Here is a 12228-nt window from a genome sequence, read left to right on the forward strand (position 1 = left end):
TTGCAAGAGATATTGCTGAAGAACTGATGGAAAACTTGGCCCACAAGGGGAAAAAAAAAGTACTTCAAATTGGGGCTTTGGAGCCCCAGAACTGTTTGCTGGTGTCTGGTGACGGAAAATTTGAAGGAAAATAGATTTTTTTTTGCCAGGGATTAATTAGCCATAATAATTGTAGTCGACTAGGGCTGTAGTCGATTATGGCTTATTACCCAACTAATCACAGTGTCTTTGCTTCCCCATATTCTGACTGTCAGCATCAGGTCTTTCACACAGTTAAAATTCACTCATCGGAAGACTTTCGTCCAGCTTTTTTTTTATCTTCTCTCTTCAGATCTAAAAGATCAATCCTCCTGGGCTACATGCACACACGCACAGCCTGATGTACATTTCCCATTCGGGGCCCTCACAAGCTGCGAGAGCTAACTTAATAAATGAACTCGATCCCCCTTGCCTGGGAGCAAGTGCAGATTAATATCTGCCTACCTTGTTACTTAATTCATTATGGAATAGCAGTTAATTTGATTTGATATTATTTTAATAAAATTCTGTAATATATTAGATTGTTTCAGGCTATCAAAATAATTTTCCAATTATTACGGTCGCTCAAGCAAGTCTTTTTCACAGCGGCAGTTGGTCTGGCTCAGAATACATTAGTGGCAACAGCTTCATACTGGTCAGAACAGTGAGGAAAAAAAATAAGATGCATGATTACACCAGAAATGTGATTGCCTATAATGTGCACCCATAGAATGCAACAGACTCCCAGGATACTGATGTTTCCCTTGCAAAGCAACAAATGTATATGATTAGATGCCTTGGTAAAAGAGCAGGAATTGCAGTAGTTCAAGGTTAATTAACTCTTTTGCTGCTGAACAATTGCTACAATAGTTTGCTGGCTTTGTCAGTTCTGGTGGCTTGCCCTCACTTAGCGTATATATGAATCACCATCGCAAAGTTGGTATCCCTGGAACAACTGATTGGCTGCAGTGATACAGTGCCATCTTCAGCTATTTCATCAATAACTTTCTCTCCCTTATAAGGTCAGAAGTGGGGATGCTCACCAATGATTGCACAATGTTCAGCACAATTTGTGACTCCTCAGACACTGAAGTAGTCCGTGTCCAAATGCAACAAGATCTGAGCAATATCCAGGCTTGGGCTGATGAGTGGCAAGTAACATTCGCACCACGCAAGTGCCATCACCAACAAGAGACAATCTAACCACCGCCCCTTGGCATTCAATAGTGTTACCATCACTGAATTCCTCCACAATCAACATTCTGGGAGTTATCATTGATCAGAAAAGTAACTAGATTCACCACATAAACACAATGGCTACAAGAGCAAGTCAGAGACTAGGAATGTTGAGGCGAATAACTAACCTCCTGACACCTGAAATCCTGTCCACCATCTACAACGCACAAGTCCGGATGTCTGGATGAGTGCAGCTCCACAACACTCAAGAAGCTTGGCACCATCCAGAATAAAGTAGCTGACTTGATTGATGAAGGGCTTTTGCCCGAAACGTCGATTTTACTGCTCCTTGGATGCTGCCTGAACTGCTGTGCTTTTCCAGCACCACTCTAATCTAGACTCTGGTGTCTAGCATCTGCAGTCATTGTTTTTACCTAGCCGACTTGATTAGCACTGCATCCACAAGCATCCACTCCCTCCACTACCAATGCTCAGTAGCAGCAGTGTGTATGATCTACAAGATGCTCTGCAGAAATTCACCAAAGATCCTCAGAGAGCACCTTCCAATCCAGAAGGGCAAGGGAAGCAGATAAATGGGAACACACCTTCAAGTTGCCCTCCAAGCACTCACCATCCTGACTTGGAAATAAAAAGCCGTTCCTTCTCTGTCACTGGGTCAAAATCCTGGAGTTCCCTCCCTAAGGGCATTGTGGGCCAACCCACAGCAAGTTGTAGCAGTTCAAGAAGGCTGCTTACCCCCACTTTCTCAAGAGCAACTAGGGATGGGTAATAAATACTGGCCAGCCAGTGACGCCCACATCCCACTAAAGCATGATTTTTTTTTTAAAAAACCCTCTGGTCTTATTTTACCTTTTTTAAACATTAATTTTCTCCTCCTTGTTTTGGCTCCTGCTTCAATGGACAGACATGAAAAGTGTGGTCAATTTGGGAAAAGAACAGAGGGGCATTACTAACAACCTGAATCCCCGAGAGTACCTTTTAATGTGATTTGTTCTTGGAATGCTCGCAACATTACACTTACTTCCCATCTTTGTTTCCCTGAAAACTTTAGAAATGAACTGTGTTTTGTGAAACAGGCCTCACTTGAAGGACAGGCCTCCGTATGAGAATACATAATATTATTCAATCAATTGGGTTTTCACAATAGTCTGGTGGCGTTCATTGTTATTGTATCTGGTACATTGTTATTAGCTCGATTGAAAGTAAGTTCACAATTTGCTATGGTAGATCACTACTGAAAATGTGTTGCTGGAAAAGCGCAGCAGGCCAGGCAGCATCCAAGGACTTTCCTCATTCCTGAAGAAGGGCTTATGCCCGAAACGTCGATTCTCCTGTTCCTTGGATGCTGTCTGGCCTGCTGCGCTTTTCCAGCAACACATTTTCAGCTCTGATCTCCAGCATCTGCAGTCCTCACTTTCTCCTATGGTAGATCACTAGTCCGGTTTGATCACCACAAATGTATTATATTTGCCTTCATATTGTAATATCCATGATAAGCTACCACTGTATAGGGGCTTTCACTGTCTGACGCTGCCTCCTGCCTAAGCTTGGTACTTGAGTGGTAAAAGCACTTTTTTTGTTTTTGTCTGCAAGTTCCCCAGAGATCAGGATGAGAGGATTCTGAAGAAGGATCACTGGGCTTGAAAGGTTAGCTCTACTTTCTCTCCACAGATACTGCCAGATCTACTGAGTTTCTCCTCAATTTCTGTGTTTTTTTTTGTTCCCGATCTCCAGTAATTGTAGTCCTTTGTTTTATTATCTCAGGACTGTTGTTACTGCTGTTTTTGATGTAGCATAATGACCTGGACTTCAGACTACAAAGTAGAAATTCTAAAATTGGAGATGGAGTAAAATTCGAACGTTTGTCATATCCTGGGGAAGAAAGTAACAGCCTCCAAGAGGACTGGTGGAATGGGTAGGTGCTTTGCAGATGAAATTCAATGCAATCAAGTGTAAGGTGATGCTGTTGGGTAAGAAGAATGAGGAAAGATAATACACATTAAAGGTGGATTTATAAAGCAGGTACAACAAGAGAGAGGGAGAGAGACTGGAGGCATTTTTTCGCGCAAATCTTTGAAGGACAAGGACAGGCTAACAAAGCAGTTCATAAAGCAGATAGGATCTTGGACCTTATAAATAGAGGCACGGATAATAAAAGGCAGGATGTTATGTAAAGCCAATACAAAGCATCTTTGTGGCTTCGGCTGAATCCCAATTCTGGGCGTCACACTTCAAGAAGGACATGAACGTCTTTGAAAGAGCCTAGAGAGATTGGAAAACAGTTCCTCAGGTAGAGGAATTGTGTCGATAGATTGAAGAAACTAGGAATCGTCCCCTAAGATCAGAGAAAATTCAGTGGTGGTGTTTAAAACAATGGAGGTTTTAGGAAGAGAAGTTATAATGTTTCCAATGAAGGTGATTTGCAAAAGAATCTGAGGGCACAGGAGGATAAAATATTTTATGTATTGAGTGGTTAGGATTTGGAATGCACTGCCTAATAGGTTGATAAATACAGATGCAATCATGGCCTTCAAAAGGCAGATGAAAAAAGAAAATTATGGGAATTTGGAGAAAATAAAACAGGCTAGTGAGAATAATCAGATTACTCTTGGACAAGCCCGCACAGACTTTTTTAATGCACTTGTGGGACATGGATATCACTGGCCGACTTTATTGACTGTCCTTAGTTGCCCTTGAGAAGGTGGTGAACTGCTGCAGCCCACTTGCTGTGGGTTGACTCACATTGCCCTTGAGGAGTGAATTTTAGGATTTTGACTCAATGACAGTGAAGTAAAGGTGATATATTTCCAAGTCAGGATGGTGAATGGCATGAAAGGGAACTTGCAGGCAGTGATATTTCCATTTATCTGCTGCCTTTGACCTTCTAGATGGTTGTATATTTGGAAGGTGAAATCTAAGGATCTCTAATGGTGCCCTCTGTGCTACACAATTTTATCCCTCTCCCATTCTATAATTGTTTATAAGGCAAATTTAAAGAATTAAAATCAGATTTTTAAAATGCCCAGAGTGAGATGCCAATGCCTAAATTTAATCAGATTGTAAGGTAATCACATGATACTTGGGCAAAAAACTTGCAACTCCCCTTCTAACAGCATTGATAGGGAATACTACATGAAGAGGTGGCATGATAGCACAGTGGTTCGCATTGCTGCCTCACAACATCAGGGTCCCAGGTTCAATTCTAGCCTCGGGCGACTGTCTGTGTGGAGTTTGCACATTCTCCTCGTGTCTGCGTGGGTTTCCTCTGGGTGCTCCGGTTTCCTCCCACAATCCAAAGATGTGCAGGTCAGGTGAATTGGCCATGCTAAATTGCCCATAGTGTTAGATGTGTTAGTCAGAGGGAAATGGGTCTGGGTGAGTTACTCTTCGGAGGGTCGGTGTGGACTGGTTGGGCCAAAGGGCCTGTTTCCACACTGTAGGTGATCTAATCTAAACTGCAGATGTTCAAGAAGTATGCTGACCACGACCTTCTCAGGGTCAATTCAAAAACAAGAAATAAATATTGGTCTTGCCAGTGACACCAGCATCTTAGTACTCACATTGCCAATAAAATGTCTTTGATGCTGTTAATATAAGCTGGCATCACCTAATCCTTCCTTTTTACAGAGCTGCAGGTTTTCCAATGTTTTGTCAGAGTCAGAAACAGCAGCCACCTTCTATATTCAGTGCTCATTTGATCATAAATGGGAAGAGCAGCATCAGAGCTGAATCCCAATAATACACAAGGGTGGAACGTTTGACAGAATGTGTCTGACCCTGAGACAGGCTAGTGACATATAGTTATCTCCACATCCTCCAATAGTCAATTTGCCCTCCAGTATGGGATTGAGATGGACTGCAAAGTTTCCCATGTCTGAGCCAAATGGGCTAAGCCCAGTCAGAGTGATTGTGGAAGTTTTAAGTATTGGCCCTGATGCTATCTGAGAAAACTAATTCAGTCAGTATTCCCAACACTACACACTTTGAATTTGGATCCCTATTGAAAAGTGTGACTTTGATGTTAGAGCTGGATGGGAGTAACTTCAGCTCAATGTTCAGTCAGATTGATCCCGAACAGCACTTAGACACGGATACAAAGGGCCAAATGTTCCCTTTCTGCTCCATAGCAATTCTGTAATCCTGAGATGTACGCTCTGGGTGAACGCTGCAAAAGGGTAACTAGAGCTGTTCAGGCCATGAATTCACAACTGCTTCAGAAGAGGACAGCAGCAAGTTGGGTGTTTCAGAAAATTAAGAGATAACATTCCATTTGATAGCATTCAAATGAGTTTGTACCTATTTTAGGAATTATAGATTGGAGATCGACTGAAAAGAATAGAATAATGGCACAGGTTATGGAATTCTGATGTTTAAGATCATCAATGCCACTTGCATTGAAAACAAACCACCCAATCGATATCATAATTAAAAAATGTCTGCAAGAATTAACAGAGACAAGCATTTGCTAATAAGGTATGAGAGGAAGAATTTGAGGGAAATGATTCTTGATATTTTTCACTCTGCTTGGATCATTTTCCGCTAAAGCACTATATTTTAGCCTTCATTTTAGATCTCCAGCAGGTCAGCAAGCCAGCAGAATATCTCATCAACTGTGCGAAAATAGTTAGCAATTATCCTCTGATTGTTAAAGATACATCAATGCCTGCTATGGTCGCTGACAAATCAGCTAACTAGATTTGAAACCAATACCGTGTTCAACACTTTGAAGCATTGCTACAATTTTATCATCTTATTACAGATTGTACCTGTTACAAACATAGTAACATGGAAATTTCATGGCTCAGAAGACGGCAGTTTAATCGGAGGCCAACAAAATAGTTTGAACTTGTATCATACTGCAGCTCTCCCTTCAGCAGACAACTTCTAGGGATTTCTGAAATGAGTTCAAGAGGTAAATACTCTGGATGTATTCGGAGAAAAAAGTCCTTTGATACCAGAGCACACTCCTTTTTAATGTCCTGAACTATCAAATTAGGTGCAATCTTCCCAGTCCTCAAAGATGAGCCAGTTGTGAAAGTATGGCAAGATTGGAAAAATGAGATTCCTGATGTTAAGGAAGCCATGTTGAATTTTGCACTTGAGCTTTGAACAGCGAGATGAGAATCTTGCTAGTGAGCAGTGGTGACTGTTAACCTCCCTGCAGTAACCGTCACCTTCTAATGCTCGCCATCCTTTTATGCTGAGTAGCTGCCCTTCACAATGATTTTCCTTTGATTCCCAGAATGCTCCCTCTATCCTTTTGGTTCACATGAACGAACATCTCTTTCTGATCTCTTTTGACTTAGTTGGAATGGAGATTTCTACTCTCCCCATGGTAGAGGGAAACTAGTTGTCAATAATTCCCAGCCCAAAGGTTGGAGCACTCATCACTGCTTGCTTCTTTGGCCTTGATCTTGACCATCACTCCCTGATATCTCTGGGCACACTCTGTGGGTCGTAACCACCCGCATTCCTCTCTCTGCACAGGTTGGCTTTGGGCAAGCTGTTACTCATTTATAATGCTGCTCACCACTTGCATACCATAAACTAGAGATCACTGACATCTTGCATTGCAATATTGCTGCCAGGTTGCTTTGTGCACAGCGATGAATGCCCATCTCATGCATTGGAGCAGGGTGAATCTCAGGGCTCCTCCTTTACTTTCTCAGCAAACTTACTCACTTTGCATGTTCTTGAATGCTCCCAGCATCTCTACTTTGCCTTGCATTTTTACTCATTGCCACCTCCCTTACACTGTTCAGGCTCTCAGCACTTTTGTCTCTCCTTGCCAGGCAGCTTGTCATGTTTACCAGTAACAATCAGTCAAGCAGGCAGATCTGTTGCTTTATAACACCGTGGCTATGTCGATGGCACATCTGCACTATGTGTTCATAGCTTACTCAGCAAGCACACTGGACATACTTCAACCAAATGGCTGAGTCTCATCTCAGGGTCATATGCCCAATGCAGTGGGACTATGGTCAGTGAGGTGGTCCTGGCACAGTCAGTCAGTCAGTCAAGGGCTTGAACTACCTCAGTACAAGGGTTAGACATGGTCAGTTGGCCACTTGAGAATCCAGGTTCGGGATTTCATATGCTTACAGCTCAGGGAGTAAGCCATGGTCAGTCCTGTAGGTTCAGTGCAACCGGCCCAAGCACTAGCACTAAATAAGTCAGGGAGCTCCACAATGGTCATTCAGGGGCCTGGTGACTCATCGGCCTGGGCTGTCCTTCCATGTTGGTCACATTTGGTCCTGTGAGTCTGTGCAATGAAAGCCAAAGGCCACTGCTGTAATGGGAAAGTTTGGGGAAGTCAATTTTGGCATTGAAGGCTGTTTGCTTGGATACAGAGGGAGCAATAATTTTAAAAGGGGCAACGCAACATTAAAACATGTGAAATGATAGAACATTGGAAGACATGAGTTAATGCGGGAGGATGAGGTCACTGATGATGGTTTCAATGGCATGGGCTGGTACAGCCCAGAGTGGGACACTGTTCCTGCAGCATGGTGTGGGCTGGTGTAGCCCAGAGCGGGACAGCCTCCCTGCAGCACGGTGTGGGCTGGTGTAGCCCAGAGTGGGACACTCTCCCTGCAGCCTGGTGTGGGCTGGTGTAGCCCAGAGTGGGACACTCTCCCTGCAGCCTGGTGTGGGCTGGTGTAGCCCAGAGTGGGACAGTCTCCCTGCAGCATGGTGTGGGCTGGTGTAGCCCAGAACGGGACACTCTCCCTGCAGCCTGGTGTGGGCTGGTGTAGCCCAGAGCGGGACACTCACCCTGCAGCATGGTGTGTGCTGGTGTAGCCCAGAGTGGGACACTCTCCCTGCAGCATGGTGTGGGCTGGTGTAGCCCAGAGTGGGACACTCTCCCTGCTGCATGGTGTGGGCTGGTGCAGCCCAGAGTGGGACACTCTCCCTGCAGCATGGTGTGGGCTTGTGTAGCCCAGAGCGGGACACTCTCCCTGCAGCCTGGTGTGGGCTGGTGTAGCCCAGAGCGGGACACTCACCCTGCAGCATGGTGTGTGCTGGTGTAGCCCAGAGTGGGACACTCTCCCTGCAGCATGGTGTGGGCTGGTGTAGCCCAGAACGGGACACTCTCCCTGCAGCATGGTGTGGGCTGGTGCAGCCCAGAGTGGGGCACCCTCCCTGCAGCATGGTGTGGGCTGGTGCAGCCCAGAGCGGGACACTCTCCCTGCAGCATGTTTTGGGCTGGTGTAGCCTGGAACGGGACACTGGCAGCAGTATTTTGTAGCAGTGGAGAAGGAAAAGTAGAACTCTCTTCAAGTTACCTTTTTTTTAATTCTGTGAATAGCGTTTATGGATGAACGACAGTACACATTTTTCACTATATTTTAAATGGAGTACACTTGACAAAAAAGGATAGAGGGTCAATTGCATTCATCAGGCACTTACACAGTACAGGTTAGAGACATCTGTAATCACAGAATATCTATATATGCAGTGATCACCTATTTTAAAGGCAAAGCTTTGGTGACCATGTCATTATTTATTAGAAATTTACCAGTTATCTCTATGAAGCATAAGTAATTACAAGTGACCTTTAAAGGGTCACCTGTGGGCGACAATTCATAAAGAAAATTCAAAGCCGCTCAAGTGACACGGAGCTGCTTTTCTCCCACCTCAAACAGTAAGTTTGCAGCAGTATGCTTTTGTATGGGACCATACCTTCTTTGGTTGATGTGTGAGTTGAGGTTATTGGAGATATTCGGCCGGTGGATGATGGAGTGAGTAAGGTTTCGGTATCCCCAGCACACCTACAATCTCTTTCTATTTGTTCCAGTGTGGTGCCCACATTGCAAATGTCCATCCAGCAGCATTCCATGGTCCTTCTTGTCAGAGTCCTCCATGTCCCACTGTGTGTGGAGGACTGTGTTTTGTGGGTGATGTGGCTGATGACTGATTGCATTACAAAGGTCCTGTTATGTTTCTGATGTTTCTCAGAGAAACATTGGATCCCTGGCTAATGGTTCAAGCTACAGCAGGTGATACCATCCCTGTAGAGATTGTTCAATGAAGGTGCAGACAGTCGGAGAAGGAACAAATGTGTCAGCATTGCCCAGGACCAGCAGCAACCTCAAAGGGCAACTGATTGGCCTTCACATGAGGAGATCGTTCCCCTCAGCATATAGAAGAGGTGCAGGAGGCACCAAGTTTCTTGTCCTCAATGTAATTCCCTCCAGATGGGCAAGGTGCCGCACCACCACAAAGCGACAATGACACTGTAACAGAACTGCTGGATCAGGGCCTATGATGTGAACGGTGGCTAGCCATAGTTGTCAAGGTGACAGCTGTGATAATTCTTTTATTGCACAGAAATACTACAAACGATCCACAGACAACCTGTGTAGGATCTGACAACCATCAATCCACAAAAAGGTGTCCAGGCTGTTACAGACAGAGTATGTGCCAGATCACATCACTTCACCTTATTTCCCTATGCCAAGGTCAATGCTGCAATAGGCCTCTCCAACCGAGCTGGCTCTCCTCATGTGAAGGCCATAATAACGTTGCATTGAGAATACCATATCACAACATAGCTGATTTTATCAATAGTAAGGGGTTCCATTTAGTCAACATACATCCAATATCAGAGTTTGAGCTGACAACAGCAAGTAACATTCATGCCACCCAAGTGCCAGGCAATTACCATCTTGAACAGGAGAGAATTTAACTATTGCCCCTTGTCATGCAATGGCATTCCCATCACTGAATACCCAGTACCAACATCCCGAAGGTTACAGTTGACTGAAAACTAAACTGAACTAGTCAGGTACAACAGCAGGTCAGAGGCTAGGAACCTTGCAGCAAGTAACTCACCTCCTAACTTCCCAAAGCCCATCCATCATCTATAAGGCACAAGTCAGGAGTGTGATGGAATACTCCCCACTTGTCTGGATGAGTGCAGCTCCAACAACACTCAAGAAGCGGCACGGTGGCACAGTGGTTAGCACTGCTGCCTCACAGCACCAGAGACCCGGGTTCAATTCCCGCCTCAGGCGACTGTGTGGAGTTTGCACGTTCTCCCCGTGTCTGCGTGGGTTTCCTCCGGGTGCTCCGGTTTCCTCCCACAGTCCAAAGATGTGCAGGTCAGGTGAATTGGCCATGCTAAAGTGCCTGTAGTGTTAGGTAAGGGGTAAATGTAGGGGTATAGGTGGGTTACGCTTCGGCAGATCGGTGTGGACTTGTTGGGCCGAAGGGCCTGTTTCCACACTGTAATATAATCTATAATCTAAAGCTTCTCACCATCCAGGACAAAGCATCCTGTTAAATGTTGTAAGCTTGGACCTTGGAACAGGTTGGATATATAGAGCAGTGTTCCTGTTAAGAAAAGATAAAGTAAACCAAAGAAATGTGGATGCTGGAAATCAGAAACTGAAACAGAAATTGCTGGGAAAACTCAGAAGGTCGGAGCAGCGAGAGGTGGAAGCCGGGAGGAGGTGACGTTGGTGCGAGGTGATTGTCAGGAAGGCCGGTAAGTATACTTAAACTTCTTACATTCAGGCCAGTGAGGGAGGAGCGAGCAAAGGACTTCTGGGAAGGGTAAGTAGAAGAGTTTATATTTGCGTGGTTGCATTACCCGAGACACTACTCGGGTAGTGTATCCCACCCATCCTCCTCCTCTAACCTAAAAGAAAGGTTGTGGGAGCCAGATTGACAAGGAAAGGTAACTAGTTTATTTCCTAATCCTTTTTTTTTCAGTAGTCACTTCGGGAGTTAGAATAGTGGGAATGGAGGTTAGGGCAGTGGAATGTTCCTCCTGCAGAATGTGGGATGTAAGGGTCACCACTAGTGTCCCTGCTGACTACATCTGTGGGAAGTGCACCCAACACCAGCTCCTCGAAAACCACGTTAGGGAACTGGAGCTGGAGTTGGATGAACTTTGGATCATTCGGGAGGCAGAGGGATAGAAAGGGAACCGGCAGGCAGTGCAGGGATCCTCTGTGGCCATTCCCCTCAACAATAAGTATACAGTTTTGGATACTGTTGGGGGGGAGGGGTTGACTTACCAGGGGAAAGTAGTGGGGCACCTGCTGCCCAGAAGGGAAGGGGGAAGGGGAGCAGAGCAGTAGTCATTGGGGACTCTGTAGTTAGGGGGACAGACAGGAGGTTCTGTGGGGACGAGAGAGACTCACGGTTGGTGTGTTGCCTCCCGGGTGCCAGGGTCCGTGATGTCTCTGATCGTGTTTTTGGGATCCTTCGGGGGGAGGAGGAGCAGCCCCAAGTTGTGGTCCACATAGGCACCAAGAACATCGGTCGGAAGAAAGATGGAGACTTGAGGCAGAAATTCAGGCAGCTAGGATGGAAGCTTAGAGCTAGGACAAACAGAGTTTTTCTCTGGTTTGCTGCCCGTGAGGTGAGGTGCTAGTGAGGTAAGGAATAGGGAGAGAAAGGAGTTGAACATGTGGCTACAGGGATGGTGCAGGAGGGAGGGTTTCGGGTTTTTGGATAATTGGATCTCTTTCTGGGGTAGGTGGAACCTCTACAAGCAGGATGGTCGTCATTTAAACCAGAGGGGTACCAATATCCTGGAGGGGGGAAATTCGCTAAGGCATTGGGGTGGATTTAAACTAATACAGCAGGGATTGGGAACCAAAATTACAGGTACAGAAGAGGATAAGAGTAGGGAGTTCCAAAATCAAGTATCTGACACTGGCAACCGAGAACCTGGACTGAAGTGTGTGTACCCCAACACGAGGAGCATCCGAAATAAAGTGGGTGAACTGGCAGCGTGGGTTGGTACCTGGGACTCCGATGTTGTGACCATTACGGAGACATGGATAGAGCAGGGACAGGAATGGCTGTTGCAGGTTCCGGGATTCAGATGTTTCAGTAAGAACAGAGAAGATGGTAAAAGAGGGGGAGGTGTGGCTTGTTGATCAGGGACAATATTACATTTGTAGAAAGTATATTTGGGGACTCATTAACTGATGTAGTATGGGCTGAGGTTAGAAACAGAAAAGGAGAAGTCACCATGCTGGGAGTTTTCTATAGGCC

Source organism: Chiloscyllium plagiosum, chromosome 10 (assembly GCF_004010195.1).
Source record: "Chiloscyllium plagiosum isolate BGI_BamShark_2017 chromosome 10, ASM401019v2, whole genome shotgun sequence".
Lineage (NCBI taxonomy): Eukaryota > Metazoa > Chordata > Chondrichthyes > Orectolobiformes > Hemiscylliidae > Chiloscyllium > Chiloscyllium plagiosum.